A 26768-nucleotide genomic window follows, 5' to 3' on the forward strand; every position below is an offset into this window, starting at 1 on the left:
GGGAATCCCTACAAGGAAGAAGGTGCTGGAGGGCCACCTCCCCATCTCCTCATTGCCCAGTTAGCCTGTCCAGGGCCAGGCTGTCCTCCCAGGTGACACTGTCCTGTCCTTCCAGGTGACTCTGTCCTGTCCTTCCAGGTGGCACTCAGGGTCTCTCACAGTGCACGTGCCCTGGGCAGGAGGTTCCTAATGTGTAACTGGCAGCACAAACTACAATTTATAAGCAGCTCACGGGTGATCAGGTAGACCTGGTGAAGTTGGTATAGGCTCTGAAATGATTTGTGTTGTTTTTTTATTTTTTTTTTTTTGTTTTGTTATCTCGTGTTTATTAGCAGGGATTGTGTGTCTCAGACTTGTCTTTTCTCAGTGTCAACCACTTGAGCCTTGAGACCGCTGCTGCAGGTGCTGTTCATTAAAAACCCATTTGTCATTTATTAGGAATTTGTAAATGAACCCTGCACAGGCTGGTCTCTCCTGCAGCACTGGTGCTGCTGGACACCTTTGCATCCCCTTGTGTTTCTCACTCATTTTCACAGTGAGAGAAGGGCTCTTTAGGGGTTTTGCTGTGGAGACAGTGTTTGAGCTGTTGGATTTAGACAAGGTGTGGCTCAAGCTCATCTCTCACAGATCACAGCAGAGGATGAAGATGCTCAGCACCTGCTGGGTTGGCGAATATTCCCTGGTGAAAGGCTGCTCTCAGCTTCTGCCTCCCGTCCCCCCAATTTTCATTTGCAGTTGACATCTTTCCTGAGTCAACCAGACATGTAGTACTGAATAACACATTTTAGCCCTGAGTTAGCTACTGGAGGTGTGTCTAAAAAATGTATGAAGCACCAGCCTGGGTCTTGGCTTCTTCGGTGAACTTCTGAAGATGTGATGGGTGAGGAAGCACTTGAGGAGGAGACAGTCCCAAAGGGAATGTGTCCCTCCCAGAAGGTGATCCTTAGGGAACAGAGCAGCACAAGCTCTCCTATAAATACGTCATTTCTCCTCACCTTAAGAGGGCAATAAGATGTGCAGCATGTCCTGACCATCATCAGTCATGCACAATTCCCTGGCCAAAGGAGAAAAGGCAGCTTAAAACCAAAGGTTCTTGAGGAGACTTCTCTTCCAGCTAAGAGACTGTCACAGAAAGAGCCTCTGATGGCACTGCACAGGGAGCCCCTTTCTCCAGCCCTCTTGAGGGTTTTGTTTGCACCATTTTTGCAATGCTGATCTTCTCAGCTAATGTCTTGAATTCCTCTGCCTGGTAATGCAGTGTGGTCCTTTGAGACCCCTGGGCCTATTTAATTTCATGCATGTGTAAGATACCTTTTCCCTTTTGGCACCATGATACCAGCTGCAGTCACTTTAAACACTGCCACTTATCAGAATCTGTACAGGGGACAGGAGGAGGGAGAAGATAATGGATTTGCCTTGAGAGCTCATCTAGAAATCCAGCCCTACACAGCAGACTGCCTATGTAATGTATTACTTTTTAATAATGTAAATATATTAACATTAGAGCGGTCTTCTCAATCTTCCATACCTCAACATTACATCACTATCAGGAGCAAATGTAATTAGATATCATAAATATGAAAAATATTGGGACATTAGAATAAAGAGCACCAATAAGTTGCTTTGCTTGTCATGTAACTGAAAGCATTGAGGGTTCACCGTGCTGCACATGGCGAGCAGGGATCAGGCCTAATGCGAAGGGACAGCTCCGGTATGCAGAGCCTCACCCGAAATAACTTCACAGGGACACTGTCAAGGGTTTTCTGGGTCTGAAAGTTAACATTTCTGTGAAGCTGATTAGTGCTTGCAAACGCTCTGTGCTATTTTCTAATCAGTGACATTCGCTCTCTTGGTTATTTAATGGTATTAGCAGCAGCAAAAGTGGAACCATTTGTTTCAGGCCAGGCAATCATAATCCTGCTCACTCTGGATGCTGGTATTTAAGTATGCGTGGGATGCTGTTTTTCATCCCACACTCCTATAAGATTTTTGCTTTGCAAAGTTTTCCAGGCTCTTGGTCTTCTGCTTAGCACCCTCCAGGTAAGCCTGGAATTGAAGAAATGTCAACCATTTTAAATAAGGTACAATGCCAAAATGACAGATGAAGATTTTAAACTTCCAAAGCAAAAAGGAATTATTTAGCATGGCTCTACTGGGAGTACAGACTCATGCTGAGGAAAAATGGGATGCTTTGAATGACTTTCTGGTGAGGAAATCTGTGGAATAGCCCAAGAGGGAAATGCTGAGTCCTTGTTGCTGGGGTAGATTAGACCCATGCTAGAAGACACCTTACCTTGGCTGGAAGACAGGTCAGCGGTGCTTTCCCAGGCAGCCGTGCAAGGGATTTTCTAGGCTGGTCGTGAGCTCCTCAGAGCCCCAGTTTCACATTCTCCAGGAGCAGAGGGGAGGCTTGGCTGGATGCTGAAGGCAGAGCAGCATCCTCGCGGCACAGGGAGGGTGCAGCGTGGCTGTGCAGCCAGCGACAGCCTCTGGCCTCAGATGAGGCTGTCCCTCCTCCTCCCACCTCTGCTGCCTCTCTGTGCCAGCTTTCTGAGGCACCCACCGTTCCCTACCCGCCCGTGGGCACGCAGCGGGGCGTGAGGATGTGTGGGGCCAGCCTGGTTTGCAGGAGCACCTGCAGCACGGGGCTGGGCAGGGTGTGGGGGTTTCCTGGTGTGGAGCAGCCCTGAGCTCCAGTTTGTGCTCAGCTGCCCAAAGCAAACCCAGGAGGCTGTCGGCTGGCCTTGCTTGGCCTTGGAGAGCCAGAGGTCTGGCAGGGGTGCTCCCCTGGGCGTAGGGTGGGAGGGGACCCCGAGACTGCTGGCAGGGGCTGAGCTGGCTGCCCCAAAGCAACCTGTCACTGGCAGTTCTTGTTTTGTCTCCTGAAATTATCCTCGTTCTAGGTTTGGATGCCACATCCTCTTTCACCTACATCTCTTTTTTTTTTCTGCACACACCTTGTTCTCTAATTAGTTGGATTTCTGTCTCTGCTTCACTTCTGCTTTAGTCCCTTTCCCAGCCCTGCTCTTAGATCTCGCTTTTCTTTACTTTTTGTCTGCCCTCTCATGGCTGGATATTTATTTGCTTATTTTAATTCCTCCGGTGGGAAGGCCTTTTCCGCACCACATCTTGTAGACATCAGAGGATCTTCTCGGCCCCTTTCTGTCCTCCCCTTCCCTGTGCCGGCGTTTTTCCTTTGCTCTCTCCCGCTCTGCGAGCTGTGCTGTTGCTCTGCTCTCACTGCCATGGTAACTTCAAACAGCCACGGCCATTTGATATCGCAGGCGAAGGAGAAGTCCGCAGGAGTGTGTGCGTGCCTGTGGATATGCCAGGGGAGGAAAGGGAACATCCTTTCCCTTTCTCCTTTCATTTTTAGGTTCAAAGCCTTTCATTACGGCTGCTGGGAGGAGGCAGGCCAGCTCGCTGTGGGACAGGAGCCGTGAGCCCCATCCTGCTCCCCGTTTTGGGGCTGGGGGTGCTCAGCTGCTCCCCGAGCCCAGCTCCTGGCTCCGCAGCAGCGAGGAGGGGAAGAAAGGAGGCAGCAAAAGTCTAAAGCATAGCAAGGAATAGCTCTGCTCCTGGGGGGAAACATGGGGGGCATTAGGAGCTCTTTCCCCAGCTTTCACATCTGTTCTTGAAAGTCTACAGTGGAGGAAAACAAACACAGCACTTCAAACCACAGCAGCTGCAGGGGATGCAGGGCTGCAGCAGCACATGGGTGGGACTGGGCCCACGGGAGGGCGAGTTTTGGGGGGCCTGCCTGGGCTTTTGGACTCAGGCAGAGCTTCCTCAGGGGTGTGCTCCCAGGTAAGTCTGCTGCTGGCAGCTGGGAGTGCAGCCAGCACCCTGCAGCCCAACCCTGGGGCTGTGCAAGGAGTGGTGGAGGCTGTGGCTGCAGCTTTCAGCCCCATCCCTACTGAGCAGGCAGCACCATTAGCCCATGGAACCAAAACCAGAAAATCACAGGATCACAGGTCCATGAATGGTTTGGGTTGGAAGGAACCTTAAAAGTGAACTCATTCCAAACTCCCTGCCATGGACAGGGACACCTTCCACTGGACCAGGGACACCTTCCACTGGACCAGGCTGCTCACAGACCCATCCAACCTGGACTTAAATACTCCCAGGGACTTCCCCTGGCTGCCCTGCCCCACAGCAGGCAGTAGTGCCCTGGGCACTGATGTGCTGCGTGCCCAGAGCTGGCTGGGATGAGGAGCCAGAGCTGGAGCTGGGCTCCTTCAGTATCTGGCAGCAAAGGGCTGCCCTGGGAAATACAATTACTGTTTTGGACTGGTTGTATATTTTCTTCACAGTCTCATTTTGAAGCAATAATGATCTTTTCCTCTCCCCTGGGTGCTGGGAAGCAGCTTGGAGAATTAGTTGCGTGAGGGGCTGTGGGAATGGCTCCTGCCTGGGAGCACAAGGGTGGCAGCAGTGAGGAGGAGACCTCAGCTTCTGCTTTCCCTAGTTTGCTACCAAAAGCTAAGACAACAATAACTGGAGAAATGTCTCTGTGTTGAGGTATTTGTCTTGTGGAGCTGCTGGCGGGAATCAGTCCCACAAGCTGTGGAGAGGTGCAGCCCTGAGCATCAGGACAGGGTGGCAGGACCATGGGAATCCCATGTGGCACCAAAAGCAGGGCTGGGACATGCCCAGGGTGGAGGCAGGACAGTCGTGGAGTGATCCCTGTGCAGGCAGGAGCAGGCTCACCACTGCTGGGGCTGGTGCTGCTGCCTTTGCAGGAGGTGGGGTTGAAAGAAGCTTTTCTGCTGCATGGAGCTGGGGAAGAACAAACCCAGTGCTCCACAGGGACCAAGGAGGGGATTCTCTGCAAAGATTTCCTTGTATAAATACCCTCCTGTGGCTTTTGAGATGGCTGGGGAGGAGGGAGGAACAATCTGGGCCAGCAAAGCTGAAACCTGGTTTTCTAATCTGTGAAAACCAAGCAGGTAAAGAATAGAGGGAGGAAAAGAGCAACCAGTGGTGACCTTGCCGTGTGTCTTGAGTGAGCAGAAAGAGATCCCTGAATGATGCTCTGCCCTGCTCACCTGTCCCTGTCCCCCTCACACATCTAGAGCTTTGTAGTGCACCTTTAATGACTGCACGAGGACTGGGTGGCTGCTAACGAAGCAGGATATGGTTGAAACCCATTCCCTGGTGCAGGGGGAGCTCAGTCCATTACCTTTATCATAATAGCATCATGGCCAGGCTGTATTAATGCAGAACACTTTTCATTTGCATGGCACTATCAAGTTACCCATAAGGGATTTGACCAGGTGCTGGTGCTCCTGCTCCTCGAGGCAGCTGTGGTGGAGGTGCAGCTCGAGACACGCCGGGAAAAATGCAGCCAAATCTTCTTGACTGAGAGAAGCACAGGCACACCTGGCCAGGTAGGGCAGGCTGGCCCCAGAACTGGACATTCCATGTGTCTGGGCTCAGCTGATGTGGTGCAGGCAGGAACGGGGCTGTGGAAACTCCTTGGTCTTGGCTGTGCATCCTTGAACGGATCTGCAGAGCTCCCCGGAGAGGAGAGAACTGATGGGGATGGTCCCAGAGGGAAAATTCAATGAAAAAAGATGGAAAGAGAAAAAGGGAATTTCCATTTGGATTAATACTGGTTTGGTTTTCATCTGAAAGTATTAAAAATATTGGAGGAAACGTGTAAATGAAGTGATGTTTTGTGCTGAAAAGACCTGAAAGTCTGGTAGTGAAGGCTTTGACTTTGTATTTTTCTGTAAGCAAATGGCAGATATGTTTTGATGCTTAATCTCATTTATTTTTATTGGAAAGGGTGTTTGGCTGTTTAGTTTTGTTTTCCCATGCTTTATATTGGAGAGAAAACATCCTTGATGGAAATGTGTGATCCAGGAGGAAATCTGAAAGTCTGCCACCAAACACATCTTTTCAGTACAAAATGTCTCCAGCACCAGAATCCTGGGTTAATTTGCCATTCTTGCTGGGCTACAGACAAACTATTTAGCTGATTAGAGCTGTGCAAACACACCCACCAGCACACACACTGGTGCTTATAAACCCACAAACAACAACGAGCCAGGGGCTGGTTTTCCTTCCCAGAGCCTTTCAGTCTTTACCCCTTTGCCCAGCTGCAGTGCTGGGAGTGGAACCAGCCTGTCTTACAGAAACACCTTTATCCTCCTGACCTCTGTGTGTCCTCTCTGTCACCTCAGGGCTCCTCTGTGGGGCTGCAGGAGCTGCAGCAGGGTGGGCTGGGCGTGAGGAGCTCCAGCCCATCCTGGAGGAGATCAATTGACATGGACATGCCAATTGTGGTTTGGGGTGGTGTGGGAGAGCTGCTGCTTGTGCTCCTCACAGCAGCTGCAGGAGGAGCTGCTCCCTCTGGAAAGGATGGGCTGGAAGTGTCCATCACCTCCCTGTGGGATGCAGGTGGGTAAGGTGCCTGCATCCATCAGTTCCCTGTGGGATGGAGGTGGGTGAGGTGCCTGCATCCATCAGTTCCCTGTGGGATGCAGGTGGGTGATGGTGCCTGTGGGGTGAGCAGATGGAGGCAGACGTGGGGATGAAGGAGCCTGGAGGTCCCAGGGGAGGTGGGAGGGCTGCCCAGCCTCTCCACAAGGAATACTTGGAAAGGGGGTGCAGTGTGTGACAGGGCTGCTCCCAAAGCCCCCAAACCCCCATGGGCAGGAGCACCACGGGGCTGAGCCTCCCTGCTCCCCGTTTTGTGGCACCCCTTTCCTGGTGGCTTTCCTGCTGCTGGTGTTCTCACAGGGAAATGGCAGTGGCTGCCCAGACCAGCTCCTTGTTGCTGGAGCAACACGGAACAGCGTGAGCAGCCCCAGCACCTGGTTCCTAAGAGCCAGCACTGAAGCCCTGTGGTGTTTCTGAGGCAGAGCTGCAGGGACACACTCACAGAGCTCTGCCCATCCTCCCTGCCTGGAACACACAGAACCCCACTTCTGCTCCTGGGGAAAGCAAACCCACACTTCTCAGACAGCTTGGGAAAAATACATTTAACCCCCTCCCCAAAACAAAAACCCACCAAAAAAGGGTGTTTTAAATTGAGCTCATATTTTTTCAAACTTCCTTTTTCTTTGTCCTTGAAGAAAGTCTCTTGGTTTCCTCTGTCTTCTTGCTGAGAATGAATTTCCTAGCAGGGACACCTTGTCAGCTTTTTTTTCTTGGGCTCAAATTCAATGTTTCAAATGAAATGCCTCTTTTAGTCTCATCTACTTCATCTACAAGAAGATGGGTGAAAAAATCTATTTTCTTTCTTCTTTTTAGAAGATTTCTGTTTTCCCTCCAAGTGGCCTTATGGCTCCTTTTAAGAAATTATATAACAAATTGTGAAAATCTGGAAGGGAGCTGGTAGTTTGATTTCTTTAAGACTCTTCCTTCTGCCACCAAGACAAAGAATGGGAAAGTAACATTCAGTATGCAAAAACCAATATAATAAAAAAAAAATCAAACCTACTGCTTTTGCTTTTGAACAAGGTGCAAATTAGCGAATATTTGTTAAAATTGGAGACAGCAATTGTCTAAAAAATATAGTTTCAAAGAGGAGAAGGTTGTTTTTTCTTCTTAAGTAAGAAAGCCCCTGAACCTTTCTTTCTTTTAACTTCAAAAGGGAACCAGATTGCAGAGGAAGAGAGAAAAACCTTAAATCTCCTCTGAAGGGGAAGCAAGTGACTTAGTGAAAGTGATCTTATTTGTGAGGGAATAATTTTCAGTTCACTGTATTTTTTTTCCTAAGATCATGATCAAGTGACTTGTAAATTTTTAACCGAGCTGGTGGAACCTCTGCTCTACCTGCAGAGGTGTCAATTTGTCACTTATTTGGGCACGACTGGGTGATGCTGAGCTGTTTCCAAAAACTTCATCAGCAGGCACGGAGCAGGAGCTTCCCCTTGGCTGTGAGGAGGAGTTTTTGGTGGTACAAGAGCTCAGGAAAAGGCTTCCAGCTCCCTGCCTGGTGTTTTGCAATTCTTCGTGCAGTGGTGCAGGCAGAGGCACCAGGGCACGCTGAGGGCGAGGCACAGATCCAGGCCAGGGGAAGGGAAGTGCCTGTCCTGCCCAGCACCTGCATTTCCAAAGGAATAGCCACGATAAAGAGAGATTTTCAGATGTGACCCACAGGTATTCCATGTGTCTGCAAGTGGTAATCTCTGGGAAGAGGTGCCTGCTGAGCAGCGTCCTGTGCTGCAGCTGTGGAGGGCAGAGCCAGCCTTGTGCAGGGCAGTGTTCACCTCCCTGCACGTCTGTGCCCACAGCATCTGCTGAGCCTTTGCCTGGGCTGCTGCTCTGGCACTGAGCTCCTCCTCTCAGCCCCAGCTCCAACCGTGTGCCCCAGTAGGGTAAAAAAATGTGGCAACCCTGATGGGGAAGAAATGATGATGGCTTCAGATCAGGAGGCTGAAGGATTGCTTTATTAAAACTATATTATATTACATTAATATACTATTTAAAGATATACTGTACTATTCTACATACTTTTTGCTTACCCATCTAACTAACTCAAACTTGTGACTCTCTGCTGAGAGCCTGAGCCACAGTTGGATCCATTGGTCACTGACCCCAAACAACACCAGAATCCCACCCAGCCATCACTGCAGGTAAACCTCCACACCACATTCCACATGGGGAGAACACAGGAGCAGAGATAAAGATTGTTCTCTCTTCTTCTCCCTGAGCTTCTCCTGAGAAGCAGAATGGTGTCTGTCTGTCCAGACAATGGGAATGCCACACCCCAGTGGCACGGAGCCTGTGCCCTGCCTGTGCCCCGTGCCACGGCTGCCCAGGAGCTGCAGAGCCCAGCACACAGGCAGCTGGGGGAAAGGCAGCCCCTGTGCCAGCTGCTGCCCCTGTGTCCTGGTGGGAATGCCCAGCGGGGAGCCCTGTGTGTGCTCCAGCACAGCAGCTCAAAGGAAAAAGGATGGGAAAAGGGCGGGATGGAGCTGGCACCTCTGCTGGTGGCCTGGCCTCAGGGGACCCCGAGCTGATCCCTGCTGGGGGCTGCACCAATGCCAGCAGCACAGCACCTGGCAGCTGAGAGCTTTGCCCAGTTTCCCTCGTGCTCCTGGGAAGGTCAGGCGAGTACACAGAGAGCTGCCCCAGCCAGGGCCAGGGTGGGCACAGAGATGCTCCTGCATCTGCAAGCAGGGTAAAAAAAAAAAAAAAAAAATTATGACCAGTGAAAGGACAAAAAGCTGAGCAAAACTTGAATTACAAACCCTGTAGCTCAGGGCTGGGCTCTGGCTGGGCCTGCTTGTGTCCAGAAGATGAACATTTTCCCCTCTTTTGTAGAGCAGCAAAAACTATTCTTGTAGCTGTTGAGTCCTTTTTGAAAGTTAGTAAGGTTTTTTTTTTTCTTTTTTGCCTCAATAACCTACAGCAGAGAGTCCTACGGGCTAATTATATGTTTCATTTAGAATCCTTTAATTTTTTTGGAGTTCAAATGGATAACTGTGTTTTTTCCCCACATCTTTGATTCAGACAGATGATTTGCTGCATTAATTGATATGTGGAGGAGGGGGGCTAGAAATGAGCTATATTTATGCTTCAAAAATATCTTTTTCCAACTGCATTTTTTTCTTCTATGAATCCTCGTATTTATTTCAAAATTATCCTGAAGTGAATGTCATCAACCTTTGTGCGGGAGTCTTTTGCTGGATTAATTAGTCTATAATGAATCTACTTCTTACCCAGTTTGATTTTCAGCTCTCAGGTTGGCCTGGTGTCAGACTGCACCCAGAAATCTGCTTTCTCTCCAGAGCTGTCAGATGGAGGAGGGCAGGGTGCTGGGGCTGCCTGAAGGAACGACGCTTTGGAAGAGCTGGGATTTTGGTTGTTGAGGTGAGAAGACGTTTGGGCAGTGCTTGGTTCCTGCAGGAGCTGCTGGGAACCAGGGAGGTGAGAATGGAGCCATCCCAGAGCCCAGCCTGCCCCGGGTCCAGCCGCTCTCCTGCATGGCACAAGCATCCCTGATGGATTCACATCCCACAGGGAAGATTTTGGGTGGCCTGGTCCCTTGGTGATGATTATTTCAGCTCTTCCTTTTCTTGGACAGAAGGAGAAACCTGTGAAGGTCCCAGCCCTGAAAAGCAGGCACCAGAGTGAATCACACCATTGCACTGGCATGACACCAGCCAGGGTCTCATCTCCCCAGGGAGTTCTCCAGCTCTGCTTGCTTGCTGCTTTCTTCTTGGCTTTTTTTCTTTGCCTTTCAACACACTTAGGTGAAAAAAAATGGGTGTGAACAATTTCTCATGAGAAGCTTCCATTGCAAAAAATGCTTTTTTTAGGAACTCAGCATCTTTATAAGTGCAATGCCAGAAATCTCACAAGCTGAAGCTGAAATGAGCTGGTTGCAACATTAGGTGCTAACAGTTGGCAAAGCTTGAGTCCCAGTGGCTGAAACACCAGAGAAAATGGCAGGCAGCTCCTTGGCTTTTAAATTTGGGCTGTCTCACTTGTGTGACAGGAGGAGAGAGGGTAGGACTGGGCTTGGGCTGGCTGGCTGTGACTGGCACGATTCAGGGACAGCTTTTTATGGCTCTCATCATGGTGACGTGCTGATTGCCTCCCCGGCGCTAACGAAGATATCCCCTGATGGGCCTGCCAGGCAGGAAAATATGATTATCTCTGATTTCCAGAGGAGCCTGCTCCACGTGGCTCTCGTGTGACAGTGGTGGTGACACATCCTGTGCAGGTGGTGCCTGCATGGGGCTGCGGCTGGCCCCACCCTGCCTCTCAGAGATGCTCCTAAAGACACCAAAAAACCCCTCCAGATCAGCAATGTTTTTGGCTGAGAAATGTGGAAAAAAAATGCCATGTTTGCTGCTGGTTTTATCTTGAAATCTTCAAACCAAACCAGTTGGTGGTTTCTGGGGAGAATTGTCAGTGGTTTTGTCTAGATATCTGAGAATTTTTATAGAAATGCCTGCAAAAAGAAAAAAAAAAAGTGCATGTTAGTAAGAGTCTCAAGCAAACTGGGAGAGGAAAAAAACTTTTTTTAGGAGAGTAAAAATGGATGGAGTTTTGTGAGGTTAAAAATGTTTGATGCAGGCACTAGCTTGGTGTAAGGTGGGGAGAAATGTTTGTGAAAACATTCATTTGGGATGCAACCTTCCATGTGACAGGTCAGGCCAGCCTCTGGCACACCGAGGGGCTGTGACCCCTGGCTGGGCAGTGTGACTGCTGCCAAAATCTCAGAGCTGCCGCCTCCTCTGCAGCTCCAGGCTCCGTGCCAGGCCCCTGCCCTGTGCCCAGAGGAGCTGCGGGCTGCTGGCACAGCCAGGGGTCTGCAGGAAGGGTCTCTCCAGCAAGGGGAGCTGTGCAGGTCAGGGACAGCCCTGAGATGAAGGATGATGCCTCTGCCCTGCTCCCCTTTGCCCTGAGCCGAGCAGCACACTCAGCTTGGCCCCTGCGTGGAGAGGTGGCACATATGGATTTTGATAACTTTCCTCTGCTTAGAGGTCATTGTCCACTTTAAATATTCATGTTCTGAGGGACATTAAATAAATAATGCTGCACTTGTTAAGCTGAGTGGCTTGCAACTTTTGCATTTTGTATCTTGTTTGCAATTGAGGAGGGATGCGAGGCTGCTGAACACAACCTGATCTTGAAGTAGGAAAGGTTTTGCTGTTCAGACCCCGTTTCTGCTCGCTGGCTTTGAAAAGCAGGGCTGAAATGGTTTGCAGACAGGTGTCTCCAATGCCTACAGGCTGGTTTCCATTTTGGGGGGAGAAAAGCTAAAAAAGGTCCTGTAAATGGATGTTTTTGTTTTGATCAGCCCTCAGTGCCCAGCATGGAGGGCTGTGTGTGGTGATGCTCGTTCCCTTCAGCCGGTGCTCTGGCCCTGCTGCAGCCTCAGTGCTCCTCCAGGGCTCCTGACAGGGTGCCAGGCACTGCCCATCCCCTCCTGTGCATTCCAGTGCACTGCCTGTAGTGTTTGCAATAAAGGGCAATTTGCAGGAAACCCCCGTGGCATGAGATGAAAAACAAATGGCCAGCACTTCATATGTTATTTTTTCATCCATTTGGTTGGTACCAGAATATCCTCGGGTGCCTTGGGACTTGCAGCTCAATTCAGACACTCACATTTGCAAAAGATGGTTAATGAATATGAGGTTTCAAGGTAGGAGCCTTTCAGTGACACGAGATTTATGCAGAGACAGTGATTATTCTTCCTCCCTCCCCCCCCATCTGCTTCAGAAGGAATATGAATCACCAGTTGAAGGCCTCCTGTATTTGTAAATCAGCTGAGACATAGCGGTGATGTGGGGAAGTTGTACTGAGTTAACGGAGCTACTTCTCAATCTCAGAGCTTTACATAACCCCTTCTTAACGCACTGTTATTTCCTTTCTAGATAGACTCATAAATTACTCCTGGTACACAGAATGTGTGGGAGGCTGCCTGCTTGCACAGCATGGGACCAAGACCTGCACATTCAAATATCGGCAGACAGCTGGAACACAATCTGTGAAAAGGCACTCAGAGCCTCCAGGTCTATTAAATACAAACTTAGAACATCCACAAGAATTTTATGTCTTGCACTACGTGGGTAATGCCAGAAAGAATAGGTGCAATACCCTGGGGACTTTGTCAATAAATGTCACAGCAGAGCATCCAAAGAATCTTCTGTGGGTGGGTGGATGGGTGTGCACCAGAGCTGGAGACATATGTGTGCTTCTGCATGACTGTGACTCTCTGTATAACTGAATATCTGGGCGAGGAGGATCAGCCTGTGGTAGCTATAATTCATTTGGTATCCCACTTTGTGCTGAACTCTAACCACATTGAGAGAATTAGGAAACGTGTTACTTTGGGTTCTGCAGATGTTTTACTGCAGTCACATAAACCCACAATGTATACAGAACCCAAATTGTCCTTTTCTGAAGTTATTTGCTTCCTAATGTGGGGAAAAATTCCATTATGGACAAAGTTGCCTTGTTTGCTTCCAGCAGTACGTCCAAATTACACCCACAGCTTTTACCAGATGAGGCTGGGAGATGCAGCCCTCAGACTGATGGACACTAAGGGAGGCAGGATGGAGACTACAGATTCTGGTGGCACTTCCATTTTATTGCCTTTTTTGTCTTGCTGTCTGACTTATTCAAACACCAGCATCTGATTTAGAAATGAGGTCCAAGGCCATCTCTTATCCCAAACCCTCCAGTGGTGTGTGGTAACATCTACTCTGCTTTTACCTCAGGTAGCAGTCCAGATTTTACTGATGTATCTCAGTTTCCTGTTACCCACATCCAGTAATCAAAACCTGGAAAAAAATGGATAAAATTTACTTTGGTTTTAATCTAAAGGACACCTCTTTTGACATGTTTCCAGCTGTGAATAAGGCGTAGGTGTTCAGGCTGGTGAGATGTTGGATTTGATTAGTAGCATAATCCATTGGGCATGGAAACAATTCACTGTTCCTGGGAAACTGGTCATTTCTGGGGTATTTTTGTTTCTTTGAGGAATAAGTTGTGGTCAGGAGGGAAGAACAGAGATGTGAAAACAAATCATGGTCCTGAATGGCTGGATGGATGGTGGGCTGGATGAGGGAGGACAGGCTGTTCCCTGCCAGACCTGCTGCGTGCTCATGTGTGACTCTTTTCAGTTGCATTGGTGCATCCTTCAGACACCAGAGGATAAAAGCTCTTGCCTACAAGGCCTACCAGATGCAAGGAAAATGCTTTGGGATTTTGGGATAAGAAATGGATAAAAGCCCAAATGACTCTTTCTCATTGCACTGCTAAGGGATTTTAATAAAATTTGATTTAAGAGGCAGGGATTAGGTATGGTGCTGTGTAAAAACATTAATTAGCAGAAGAACAAAAAGCAGTCATACAGCTTGAGATTGTTAGAAACTCCTGCTAGAAGTATTTGGTGAAGAATTTCAGAGGCATAAGTTGCCATGAAGCCTGCAATTCTCTTCTTGATTCCTCTGGTAGCTTTCTGTTTTTATACCCATGGGGGAAAAGAAAATAAAAAGATTAATGTATCTGCTTTTTAACAATCTATCCAGGGTGTGCGAAAAAGCCCTTCTTACGCTTTGCCTTTCAATTCTCCAATAATAAATTAACTATCACAGTTTAAGATGCAATTGTTGTTCTTTTATGTCTCTAGACTAATGCATTGTGACACCTCGATTACATGAAGTGTGGATGGCTCCTCCTGCCCTCTCTCTTCTGGGTGAAAGCCTGTGAACAAATCAAGGGAATGCTCACCTGCTGCCTGGGCTGGATGCTCCATTTCTAGAGCAGAAATGGGCATTTCTGCAGCATTTCTGCAGCCCGTGGTGTGCCCTGGCCCGGTGGCAGGGAGGACACAGGGCACCCATCCCACGCTGCTGTCAGACCCCTCAGCAGCATCTCGGAAGGGACAGCACCTCTGCTTGTGCTCCCGTGCACCTCCTGTCCGTAACAATTTAAAAAATTAAATTTTAAAAGAGAATAAGCAGGGGGAGATGGCGGAGGCAGCAGAGCGAGGCGCGGCCGCCGTGTCCCTGCTCCTGCACGGGTGGGAGAATGCAACCCACAGCTACAGTGAGAGCAAGGAAATATTTTGTGACTGGGGCTGCCTGGCCCCGTGTCTGCAATAGTCAAATCCTGCTAAGGCAATTTAGCAAGCTGTGTTGTTTTTTTTTTTTCCCCAAGAGAAAACAGTTGGCTGTTATTTTATTCCATTACTGGGCAGTGCACTCCACCCACTCCCCTCTGGCTGCTCTGCCTCGGCTGGGCTCTGCTCCCCAGGGCTGGACCAGCAAGGCTGGACTGTCCCTGAAGCCATCCTGGCCCTCAGGGCTGCCTGAGCTCAGTTTGGGCACTCCCAGACTTAGGCAGTGTTCCTCAGCCCATCTCCATGCAAACACGATTACTGCCATCGAGTACATCCTGTGATGCCCTCAGGATGCCCTGGCTGAACCTCAGAGCTCCTGCTGGAGCTACACGCAGTGCCCAGCTGTGGAGGCACTGCCCTGTGCTGCTGCTGAGTGTCCATGGGGGGCTTGAGATCACTGTCACACCCGAGAGTCACACACAAAATAAAGGTGTCTGCTTTCCTTCCCTCCCACTCCCTGCAGGGCTCCTTTTGCAGACTGCAGCTACTGAAATGGGGAGCCAGCTAGAGCAGCATCACTCCAGCTGTGGACCTGGGATGGCGCAATAGAAACCTGCAGGAGGAGGACACACACATTGGGCTCCTGAAGCACCATGTGTTGATGGATTTACTCTTCCACTTGTGAGGCAATGGACTGAGGAGCCAGTGGCACTGCTGCTGCATGGATCAGGTGGCAATGCTGAGTCTGCTGCCAGCAGCACCAGAACACCTGCATGTCCCGCTGGTGCAGGCGATGGCTGTCACCCTGCAGCTCCTTGGCTGCTCCATCCCAGGCTCAGGACCAGGTGAGTGGCCAGTGGCCATTGGGTCATCATACAAATCCCTTCCTGCCCCATCCCAACAACTCCTTTGTTGTTTGGCCCTTCAGGAATCTTAATGGGACCCATAACATTTAATGGATTTGCTAGTGATAATGTCATTTTAAGTGACATAGCTGTGATAAATCTCTTCAACACGTCATTTAATTCTGTTTCTAAATTTTTATGTATTTTTGATAGGCCAATTTATCCCTGTTGCAGCTCCAGCCCGTGCAGTCAATGGCATTCCACTGGGGGTGAATTTTGTCTGCTATTTACAGTGTGTGCTTTTAAGCAGTGATTGGTGTGACAGTGTGATCTGTACAGCTGTCTCTCTGTATTTATTCTTTGCCTATAAGTTTGATTTATACTAGCTTCAAAAAAAAAAAAAAGCTCATAGCTTTTCATGTGAATGACTTTAAATAACTGATTAGCTATTAATTTTAGCATGGTTCTAATGGAACCAGGCTTGCCAAGTTTATGGGCTTGGCCAAGCAATTGCAGGTAAAGCTGCTGTGTGCCCCTCTCCAACTCTAAACCTTTTCTGAGGTTTCCTTTATAATTGGACAGTGCCCTCTGGGTTCAATCTGCCTGGATGTGCCTGACACAGGCTCACAGCCTGCGAGGGGAGGTTTGATGTCTGCTGGCAGCTCGGGTACCACCGGGAGCCAGGGGAGCTGTGCACCAGCCTGCTCCTGCTGGGGACAGCCACAGTGGGCACTGGCAGCGACTGGCAGTGCTCCAGGGCCCTGCTTGGACTCTCCTTGAAGTGGCCAGATTTGTTTTCATGAGTTCTAAGAGCTCACATGGCGTCTGTGCGAGGCAGCATCCTTTGGGGCTCGTGTCACACGGGGAGCCCCCAGGCTCTGTTTGTAAAGCTCCTCTCTGTGGGGCTCCGTGGCTGCAGGGAGTTGTCTCCTGCCCCTCTGGGTGCTGATTCTGCCTCGCTCCTGATTTATTCATTATCACCCCAGAAATCTCCTGGAGACTTCTGGAGGAACGCAGTGCCGACTCAACCCCCTCTGCTTGGCTTGTGTTTCTTCTCTCCTCCTGGAGCAACAGCAGAGTCTGGTGGCCAGGAGCTCCTGCAAGCAGCAAAGCTCTGCTCCTGTGTGTCTGTGTGTCCCTGGGATGGCACAGGGATGGGCTCCAGCAGCACAACCAGCCCCACCTTACCCAAACCTGCCCCGAGGTGCCAGCCAGGCTCATTCAGGCAGCAAACTCCCTCCCAACAGAGCAGCTACTACACAGTTAACATTTTCCAGCACTGAGCCCTCTGAGAGGTTTATTCCAGCATTTTCCTGCTTCAGTTACCACCTGTGGTACCAAAGAGGAGGAAGGATGTCTATGTCAATGAGAGGTTCACGTCCTGCAAGAAGAAGGAACTTGCAAGCCAGGAAATGTGTGTGTGTTTTCCTGGAAGTTTGAGTCCTGAATGTGTTTGTTGTGATGTGTTTGCAGAAGGGGAACCAGAAGCAGGAGCAGAGAGGTCCCATTTTCCCCGACATTATGCAGTGAAGCCATCCAGCTAGGAGCACCCTGGCTATTTAGTTGTCAGATTTGTTCCTGTCAAAGTCCTAGGAAGGGAATAATATGGGGATTTTTTCCTCTTTTCTTTAATAAGACAGCAGTGCTTCAAAAGTAGTAGAGGATAAGGCAAAGTCTGGGAATACAAAGCTTTTTTATTGTTGTTACTATTAATCACAGCTCAAGCAGACCTGCTTGAGAATCCCTCTTGTTATTTTGTCTGCTTTCCTCTGGTTTATGTTCCCTGAGAAGAGTTTGATTAAAAACTGTTGCATCTCATTTTGCTCACAAGGTTGAGGTACTATATCGTTGTCACCTGTCTGCAGCCAAAATTATACGACACATCATGGAAGGGGTTGAATATTTTCTACTGGTTTTGATCTTCTTCAAAATATCATTTTCACTTTGTGTAGCTAGAGAATAGTTGGCCTCCTGCCGCTCCCATTCACTTCATACCCTTGAACAATGAGAATAAAATCTGCCCGCAGTAATGTTCAGTTTATGTTGGGGAATTTTTCCAATACAGAAAGGAAAATAAAGAAGCTTTATGAAATAGCAGTGCTATTCTCAGATAAACAGATATTTTTGCTGTTAACTTCATATTCCAGGGGTAGCAAGGAGGTCAAGTCTAGCTGAACTCATAGCAGAACTGTGGAACTGTGTGGCCATTCATTTGGCCTTTTGGGCTTTTGGAGATCTTTTTGAAAATGCACTTAACTCATGCAGATTTTACCTTCCTTTGTGAAAAATGGGCAGGTTTATTGCAGATGTAATGGTGTGTCTCTGGTGCTTCAGTGAATGTTCCTCAGGGCTGAAGGATGCCAAGGCTGCAAGCAGCCCTGGAACAGGGAATGTGTGCTAGGCAAGGCAAATATCAGCTGGGGGTGTCCATGGGGCCTCAGTGGTGCCAGGGAGCCCTGACCTTCAGGAATTCTGCTCTTTCCAGCCCTGGGACCCTTTCCTGGTTCCCTGCCTGCCCTGGCATCGATGTTGTGCCAGCCCAGCAGTGGCTCCATGGAAATGGGGATGCCAAGCAGGTTTCTCAAGAGCACCACGGCTGTATGAAACACATGCATTTCTAGTATGACTCTGCAACCAAACATCAGCTCAGCTACTTTTTATTATTAATTTCAAGCTCCAGCTGCTGCCTTGAAGCATTTTGTTTTGTCATTTTGAGAGTTGCTGCTCAGAACAAACAAAAGGGAAAGAAAAATGAGAACAAGAGCCCTAAAACTCACTAGTAACGCAAAGTCTAGCAGGGATGGCTAACTGTGACTAATAACCCATCAGGGTGGCTCATCTGTCAGCTATAAAAGCATCATTCCTAGAAGTTTACTAAAGCTTTTTAAGATCTAAGCTGAGTTAGAACTAAGTTAGTGAACTAAGCTTAGTTCACTGCTTGTGACTGCAGCAGGGTGATGGCAGTGTGAGATGGCAGTGTGAGATGGCAGTGTGTGGGGAAACATCTGTCACCACAGGACAGGGTCTCCTTCAGTCCTGGCCACAGAGAACAGTCAGTACCTGGGTATGAAACTTTGGCCAAGCCAGAAACTCCAACAGTCTGGGGGGTTGCCCAAGAGGGGCTTAAGAGTGGGGCCTGCTTTGGGAGGGAATCTGTGCCTGCTTCCACTCAGCATGTCTTGTTGGTCTCTTATCTTTCCAAAGCTTTGGTCAATCCTCTCCTCAGCTTTGGTGTCACAGTGGAGACGAGGCACCTGGTGGGGCTGTGGGGAGGGCAGGGGCAGCCCTGCACTGTCCCTGCTCACTGGAGGATATGGAGCTCTACCCCTGCCTGTCTCTGCCAGCACAGACTCTTCCTCCCCAGCACAGACTCTTCCTCCCCAGCTGGGTTCTGCCTGGCCAAAGCAGGAGCAGCTCTGTGAGAGATGGGCTGAGTATGTGGAGGGCACGAGTCCTCCGTGGGCTCCCACCGAGCCCAGGAGCTGCTGGGGTTGGTCCACCTGGGTTAAACCCATGCTGAGGGTTTTGTGAGGGTTTTGTCAGCAGCAGATATTCGCTCTGTGCCTCCTGCAATGTCTCAGTCACCTTCTCCAATCTTCCTTCCAGCGACTTTCCCTTTGCCCTCAACTAATCCATCATTTGGAAGCAGCCGTGATGTCTCTGCTGTTTCACACTGCCGACCTTCAGGCTTTGCTCCCACCACGGCTCTCGGGCCACACTGATCCCTTTCCCCTTCGGAGTCTGCAGGCACATTCTGGTTTTGAAACAGCTTCATATAAAACTGGAAGGAGGTCTCAAATCCAGATCAAGCTTAACATCCACTGCCGATCCCCCACGTACTCAGCCTCTTCCCTCCTGCAAGTTTTAAGCCATTCTTTTCACTCTGCTGCTTTGTGGGGCTAATGAATTTGCTGCTGCTATTCCCTCTGAGGAGGGGATGGGAACAGTCACACAATTGCTGTGAAAGGCTTAGAAATACATGTAAGTCGTTTGGGTTTCTCTGTGAAATCTGAATTCAAATCCCTACTCTCAGTAAAAAAGAAAAAAAATAATAAAAGGGAGAAACACCAACACTGAAGAGCAACAACTTAAAAAAAAAGAAGTTCATAGGGAGTCTGAGGTTTCGCTGCCTTTATCTCTAGACGGGAATGTTGTAGTGTTGCCTACAGAGCCTTTCTTCTCTGCATTAGGCGAGCGAGGAGATTTCATTTCATACATCATTTACAATGGAGTGCATCAAGAGCAGAGTTGGTGCATATTAACAGGGATGTGGGGAAAGAGTTGGGTTCTTTGAAAGTTTCAAAGCATCTCCACCAAGGAGGGAGCCCAGGCTGCTGATTCCTTCTCACTCTGTTGTAGAAACTGTGCAAAGCAAAAGCCCATGGAATGGAAGATTGGAGAGCAAAGCACTGAAGGGCTGTAATGCTCCAGCATCCCTGGGAGCTGGAGTGGCACAGGGATGCTGGAGCTGAGCCCCGAGAGGCTCTGCTACCCCCTCGTGCTCTCCTAACTGCCGTGAGTCCGGGGTCCTCAGCAAGGGTGCTCATGAGCTGGGAGAACGTGAGGAAGACATTTCCTTCCTCCTGCCCAGCCCATCTGACCTGCAGCTGCCCACAACCAAGCTTTCTCCATTGCCTCACTCTGCACTTCGAGCCAGGCCTTCAGACCACCACAGAATGGCCACCCCTTGTATTCATGGCAAAATCTTGTAGATAATGACTTGGGCCAAGAATTGATTCTTTTCTTTGTTCATGACATTTGGGTTGGTTTTGATTTCCTCCTGGAGTTTGTGTCCATAAGATACTCTTGAGAAAATTGTAGCTCGTGATGAGCTGTAAAACTGCATCTATGTCTTGGTTTGACAAGGATGCTGAGGTTGTCTCATCACAGAACTCAAGGTGCTGGAGCTTTCTGGAAAACAGTAGGCACCACAAAACATGCTATAAAAATCATGGAACTGGCAATGGAATGGCAATGTCTTCTCCCTTCCCTGTCCCCAAGCTGTTGCTCCTTTGGCAGGAGCTGCACAGGCCACCCTGCAGGAGGGAACAGGAGAATCTCCAGTGCCTTGTGATATCCGTGCCAACACCTTGCCACCTTCCTGGTGGCTGGAGAGAGCCTTTGGCCAGGCAACCAGGGGAACTTGGGCCTTTGTGTGTGCAAAAATCCTCTCTGCCCACTGTCCCTTGCCTGTTCTACAGAAGGCCACCTGAGTGGTCTTGGATTTTGTCTGGAAGAGTCTGGCAGAGAGCCCCAGGAACAACTCCAGTATCAAGGGCATCTTCCAGGACTGCTGCACTGGGAGCACAATGATTGTCTTATCTGCCTGATGCTGCTCTTCCACCTACACATTTGTAGGTCAAGGGATTGGAAGAGGTTTAAATAGGAGCTCCCATGGCTCCTGAAATTAATACAAAGTCTTATTTGGCAGACATGAATATAAAGCCTTTCCTGAATGTTATAAAACTCACCACATTCTGTTCTGGTGGGTCACCTTAGCACTGTGATCTGAGGGAGAGCAGAAACAGCAGCAAAAATGCCCACCACGTTTGGGAATGCCTACCTGGACTCAAACACCTTCGGGTTTGTTCAGTAATTGATGTTGAACAGAAAGGTTTCCCTGGATTTACAACGTTTATTTTCAATTAAACTGTTGACTGGTGCTTGCTTAGAGTCTGTTTCCAGAACTGGTGATGGATTTAAGTCGCTCAGGAGACATTCAGTTTGCTCCAGGTGACATCTTCAAGGTTACAGGAGGAAAAAAACCCAACCATGTTGGGCTTCTGTCAGCTGCAATTTTTGCCCTGTTAGACTCAGGAAATGAAAACTTTACCCATCCCTCCCCCGTGACTGTGCTCAAAACTCCACAATCTATTTTCTCTTACTCTTCACCTCTTCTCCTTTATATTGGCTGCTTTGCACCAAAAGCCCCACAGTTACATGCTCTTTGACACTTGCATTTCAAAATGCCTGATTGTGGAATTCTGCCAATACCAGCAATTGATCTGGTGCCACAGACCAGCTTAATTATTCAAGGTCAGTCTCCCTCTGTCTCTTCTTGTCCAGGGAGCAGCAGCTATGGGGAATAAAACTTGAACAGTCTTTAAATTTTAATCATAAACTTTAGGAAGTCACAGATTTGTTTTGCTGTATGTGGGGTTTTCTCTATTGTACTGGCTGCAACTTTTGCAGCCTCCCTGCTCAGAGCATGGCTTTCCTGCTCAGTGCAACACTGGGCTTTTGTAGAGCACTGTGTTTTACACTGCTATTTAAAATGCATAAGTTGTGTGATCTAAGCAGTTTCCAGTTCACTTTTGAGCTCCTGTAAAATGTATCCCTGAAGGCATTTCAGCTGAGCAACCAAGAAGGTGAGGGTATTAGAGGTTGTGAAATGGCTTGTCTGCTAATTCTTTCTATGTGCATCTCTTCAGATAAATCTCCTGTGACCTCCTGCTACAAGCAGAACATTAGTTAAGTATCTTCTTGGTAATGGAGTGTCCTGGACCTGATCCTGTATTAAACTAAGGGCTCTCAGCAATGTCTGGGAAGACGTTTGCCGGCAGGGGAATAGCAGAGGTGTCCCTGGAAGCACATGAGGTGCAGGTTGTGGCTTCTCTGAGCAGTGCTGGGCTGGCTCAAGGTGCCCTATCCAGCGTGAGGGAGCCTGGAGGCTCGGGGGGCTGCACTGCCCAAGGCCGGCTCACGGAGGGCTGGAGATCCATTCGCAGCAGCCCTGGGCATGCCCTGCACTTCATCTGCCCCGAGCTGTGAGCAAACGGGGAAGCCTCCGGACTCCTCAGTCCATCCCTGAAGCAACTCGGATAACTGACAGAGCCTAAGGAGATTTCATTTTAATAATAAGTCATCAAAATAATGAGTCTGTGTTTCAGAATTGTAATTATAAAACAAGAAGAAATTCTGAAAATAGAAGATCCAAATGGCTTATAAAATGATTATATCATTATTGTTATTGTTAATAATAATAAATTAACATGGAAGGGGGGCAGCATTGCAAGGATGCAAGAGGTTAGTTTTGTCTGCTGTTCAGACAGTTAACTTTGTTAAAAAATTAACCAATTAACTTCAGACAGTTAATTTTGTCTGCTGCGATCAGACAAAGGGAAGGAGAGCTGTGGAAAAGCAAAGAAACTGGGGTTGCTAGACAGGGTTGCAGGCATCCTGGTGATGGGAAATGCAGCCTGTGCTGGGGAGAGGGCCTGGGGACTGTCACACAAGGGCAGTGCCCGGCAGAGCTGAAGACCCCTGGCCCAAAGGCAGGGTGCTGAGGGCTGGGCAAGCTGGGCACACCCAGCCTGCCCACAGCAGGGATGTGCCAGCTGACACTGGGCTCAGGACTGGCATTCCTTACACGGTTTTTTGGGGAGATAAAAATAACGCCCAGCAATCACCGTTAATTTCCAGCCTCAGCGTGATGACAGTATCTCCGTTTTCCAGCACCCAGCGATGAGAGAAAAGCTCAGTGTGAGTCAGGGAATGGAAAGTCTCTCTCCTGGGCATGAAAAGCTCCTTCTTGCAGCGGGCTGGGCTGCCCTTGGTGTGCGCGCTGAGCGGAGCCGCGGAGCCGCCGCCTTCCGCGGCCCTCGCGGCTTTGTTACAGATTTAAAGCAGCCCTGCTGGGAGCTTTGCCTCCATAGCTGTGCTCTGCTGTCCTCCTTTGTAATGAAAACGTCTCCTTTTTCATCAGTTTTAATTTCAAAGCCTTCAGGGGTTGGCTTCCTCAAGGCTGCCTCTCAGTCTGTGAGGAACGGGGTGTCTGGCTCTGCCCTTCCTCGCCAGCCCCATGGCCAAGGCTAGTTGGCTTTCACCTTCCACAGCAATAGTTTATAGCTCTTGGCTGCTGTTTACCCAGCACCTTGTCTCACTTTAAAATGTATTTCTCCATGTGAAACATTTGTTCCTGAGCTGAAGCACTCGCTGTTAGTTTGGGGGAGGTTTGTTTACTGCAGTAACCAGCTTGCTCTGTATGTATTCCCATCACTCTCCCTTGCTATAACCTACAAATCTCTTCAACTTACTCAGCTCAATACTGGAGATGGTTTTTGAAGTCTTCTTTAAAGTATAGTGAGTGCCCTTAAAAATTTTCCCAGCTTTGAAAGGTTCTACCTGTTCTAATGCAATTCCCAATTTTAAAGATAGGAAATAAATATCTTGGGGATGGTTGGCTCACATACAGCTCCTATCTCTTAAAACATTAATGGTCCATGCTGTTTGATTCTTTTTGAAAGTACTCAGTTCCTGCTTTGTTTATTTAAGTTCTTTTCTCTGTGCTGGGACTTGCCAAATGGAGTTGTGTCTCCCCCAAACCCCCACTGCCACCCTTTCATTCACAGAAATCAGTGAGATGTAAATATGGCTCATTTGGTTTTAGCACTGCCAACTTCTGTTTCAAAAACCAGACATAAGGTCCCTTGAATTTTGAAAAGAGTTTCAAAAACCTTTGTTGAAGAAATAAATTCTGAATAATTTTTGGTTCTGCTTTCTGCATCTTGTGGCTTTGAAGGTTCACACTTCTGAGCCTTCATGTACAATCATAAGAGATTGAAAGTTGCTTTACTGTTAATAACTGCTGCATCCCCTGCAATCACACAGCTCTGAGAGGGAGCCACTGTAGGAAATGAGCCAAATCAAATACTGCAGCTTAAAAAACTCCTAAGACTTGACAACAACAAATTCTGCTCCTGAAAATCGCCCCTTGGTTTGCCTCCAGCAGCTCTGAACGCTGGGAGGAGCTGGGAACAGGATGGGGCATCCACACTGTGGGACTGGGCATTACAGAAATCAAGTTTGAAGGTAGCAAAGAACTGAAGAGTGCCTGGCCCTGAAGGGGTTTATCAAAGCTCAGCTCTGCTTTGTGTTAGAGCTGGTCCTCCAGCCCTGGGGCTGAGGCTGGGCTGGCTGAGCCTCCCAGCGACGCCCCTCTGGTTCACCCAGGACTGTAAATCACTGGCCTCATCAGCTGGAGCTGTCTCCCCTCTGTTAGTGTCATTTTAGCCTGTCCTGTCCTGTGGCAGATACCCACAGTGGTTTGGCTGGGTATGACTGATGTCTCCTCTAATTCATGTCATGTGTCAAGGAGAGAAAAGCTGGGGAAGAGGCAGCTGCCCTCGGGCAGCACAGGGGGCTGGGGCCAGGGCGCTGCTGCAGGCTGGCAGAGCAGGGCTGGGACAGATGCTGAGCTCTGGGTGAGCACAGCAGCAAAAGCTCTGCTGGGCACACGCCGATGCCATGGCTGTGCTGTGGGTTCTGTCTCTGTCAGCTCCTCGTGCAGAAGGTGAGCGGGGGCTGAGCACCCGATGAGGATGATTGGGTCTGTCAGAAATATGGACTGGTTTTTTCTCTGCTCTTGGATGTGTTGATGCCATTGCACAGAAGTCAGGAGACAAAGCTCGGGATGGCTGTGGCTGGGCATCTCTGCCCCGTGTCCGGGTGATGCTGACAAAATCCTCTCCAGTGAAATCTGCCTTACACACAGAGCAGCAGTGACACCAGCAAGCGAGGGGGATGGAAGGCATGTGTGCAGAGCCTTGGCAGTCTGGAACAGAGGCCTGTGCAGGACTTCATTAATCAGACACGATTTTTGGGCAGCCAGGGCTGGCAGGCAGGTCACCTAATGCCCCAACTTCAGTCAAGGCACCAAAATTCCCCTTTCTATTCTGCCTTTTAAGTCTTTTATCTTTCCAGTCTGCAAGATGTGAGATAGCAGCACAGGCTTTCTGCTTTCTCCCTTTTTTCTTCACACATGATACATATATACATTAAAAATATATATAATTTATAGAAAACATAGACATAAAATAATATTCAGTCTAAATACATGCAGACACACACGAAGCATGTTGCAGAGCCTGTGGGAAATACTGTCTGCAATGAAGTTTGATAATTACAGCAGCTCTAATGGCAACTTCCCCCCACCCTTCCCAACAGCAACAGAGATCAAAACCTTTTTTGTTTAAAATATTTACTGTACAGCTTGCAAAGCTTTAATCAACGTAACATGACGTTTCCTTGCAGCAGCCGAGTAATAAATATGCAATTAATAGGGAATTGAAATACCCCCATTAGCTGTTTGCAGAGCCTCCACTTCCCACTGCACAAACGCTTTCAGAGCGTTTATTGCTCTGCCTGCAGCCAGCTGTGCCACCCGAGCACTGAGCCAGGCAATGCCCCCTCCTCTGGCAGGGGCACAAGGGCTTGCAGAGCAGCTTTGGGACTTTTGGGGTGAGGATCACTCCTGCTCCTGCTCTGGCAGCAGCCACAAGCCTGGGTGGCACAGGCAGGCTGGGAGCAGCAGATCCACCCACAATTTCTGTCTCTCCCGCCTGAGAATTGGTCTTTTGAGACTGTTGGTTTGGCTTCAGTGGCTCTGCACAGCTCGCAGGGCCAGGCAGGCTCGTTCCTGTGGCAGTCCTGGCCCAGGAAGGGCGGGCAGTGGGGAGCTCTGCACATCCCTGGGTGCCGTGGAGCTGCTCACAGCAGGGCTGCTCCTGCACTGGGGCACCCCTTTTGGGCAGCCTGGCCCCTGCTGCATGGGCTGCAGCCCTGCTCTGAAGTGGCCCATTGGCCAAGTCAGCACCTGCTTTCTGCAATTTATCTGCTGCTTTTACAAAATTTAACTTCCCACTGAAGCACCATCCTGGCTCTGCCTCAGGAGGCAGCACGAGGGTGGCTTGAATCCCCCAGATAATGAAGTGGTAAAATGCACGCAGCACGACCTCTTCAGAGCATCCTCCAAAGTCTTGTCCCACACCTAAAGCCACAGTGGGCGAGAAGGGCCTGAACTGGAGCCACAGCCCTGGCAGCTTTGCCCAGCAGCCACCAAGCTCCTGCTGGGCAGCTGCCCATGTGCCACCCCTCCAGCGCTGCTCAGGGTGGCACTGGGCGATGCCCAGGCGGGTGTGGGGGGCTGGGGGAGCTGCTCTGCAGCATCCAGAGCAGCAGCCAGATGCTGCTTCCCAGCAAAGCCTCCCCACTGCACGGGGAGGAGGCGGCGCAGAGCCCCGTGCCTCCCAGCTAAGCATTAGTGAAGCTTTTTAATCTCTCACTGTGGGATTTCTTTTTGCTTCAGCATCGCACCATAAAGTATTTCAGACAAGGTGACATTTTCCATCTGCATGAAGTGCTTGCAAACAGTGTGAATTTAACTTTTATTGGCCTGATTTAGGGGTATGGAACTGTGCATAAGTCTCGGTCTCTCAACCTATAGCCTTGCACTTTACGTGATGAATTAGTCAGTAAAATAAACAGGGCATTATCTAGCTGTACACACGTCTGCATCTTCCAAAGAAAATTAAACTGTGTTTGAATGTACAAAAGTAATGATGGTGAAATCCACTTGGCTATCAATTAACCAAAACTCAAAACTAGAG

This window comes from Lonchura striata, chromosome 4A (genome assembly GCF_050655825.1).
Source record: "Lonchura striata isolate lonStrDom1 chromosome 4A, ASM5065582v1, whole genome shotgun sequence".
Taxonomy (NCBI): domain Eukaryota; kingdom Metazoa; phylum Chordata; class Aves; order Passeriformes; family Estrildidae; genus Lonchura; species Lonchura striata.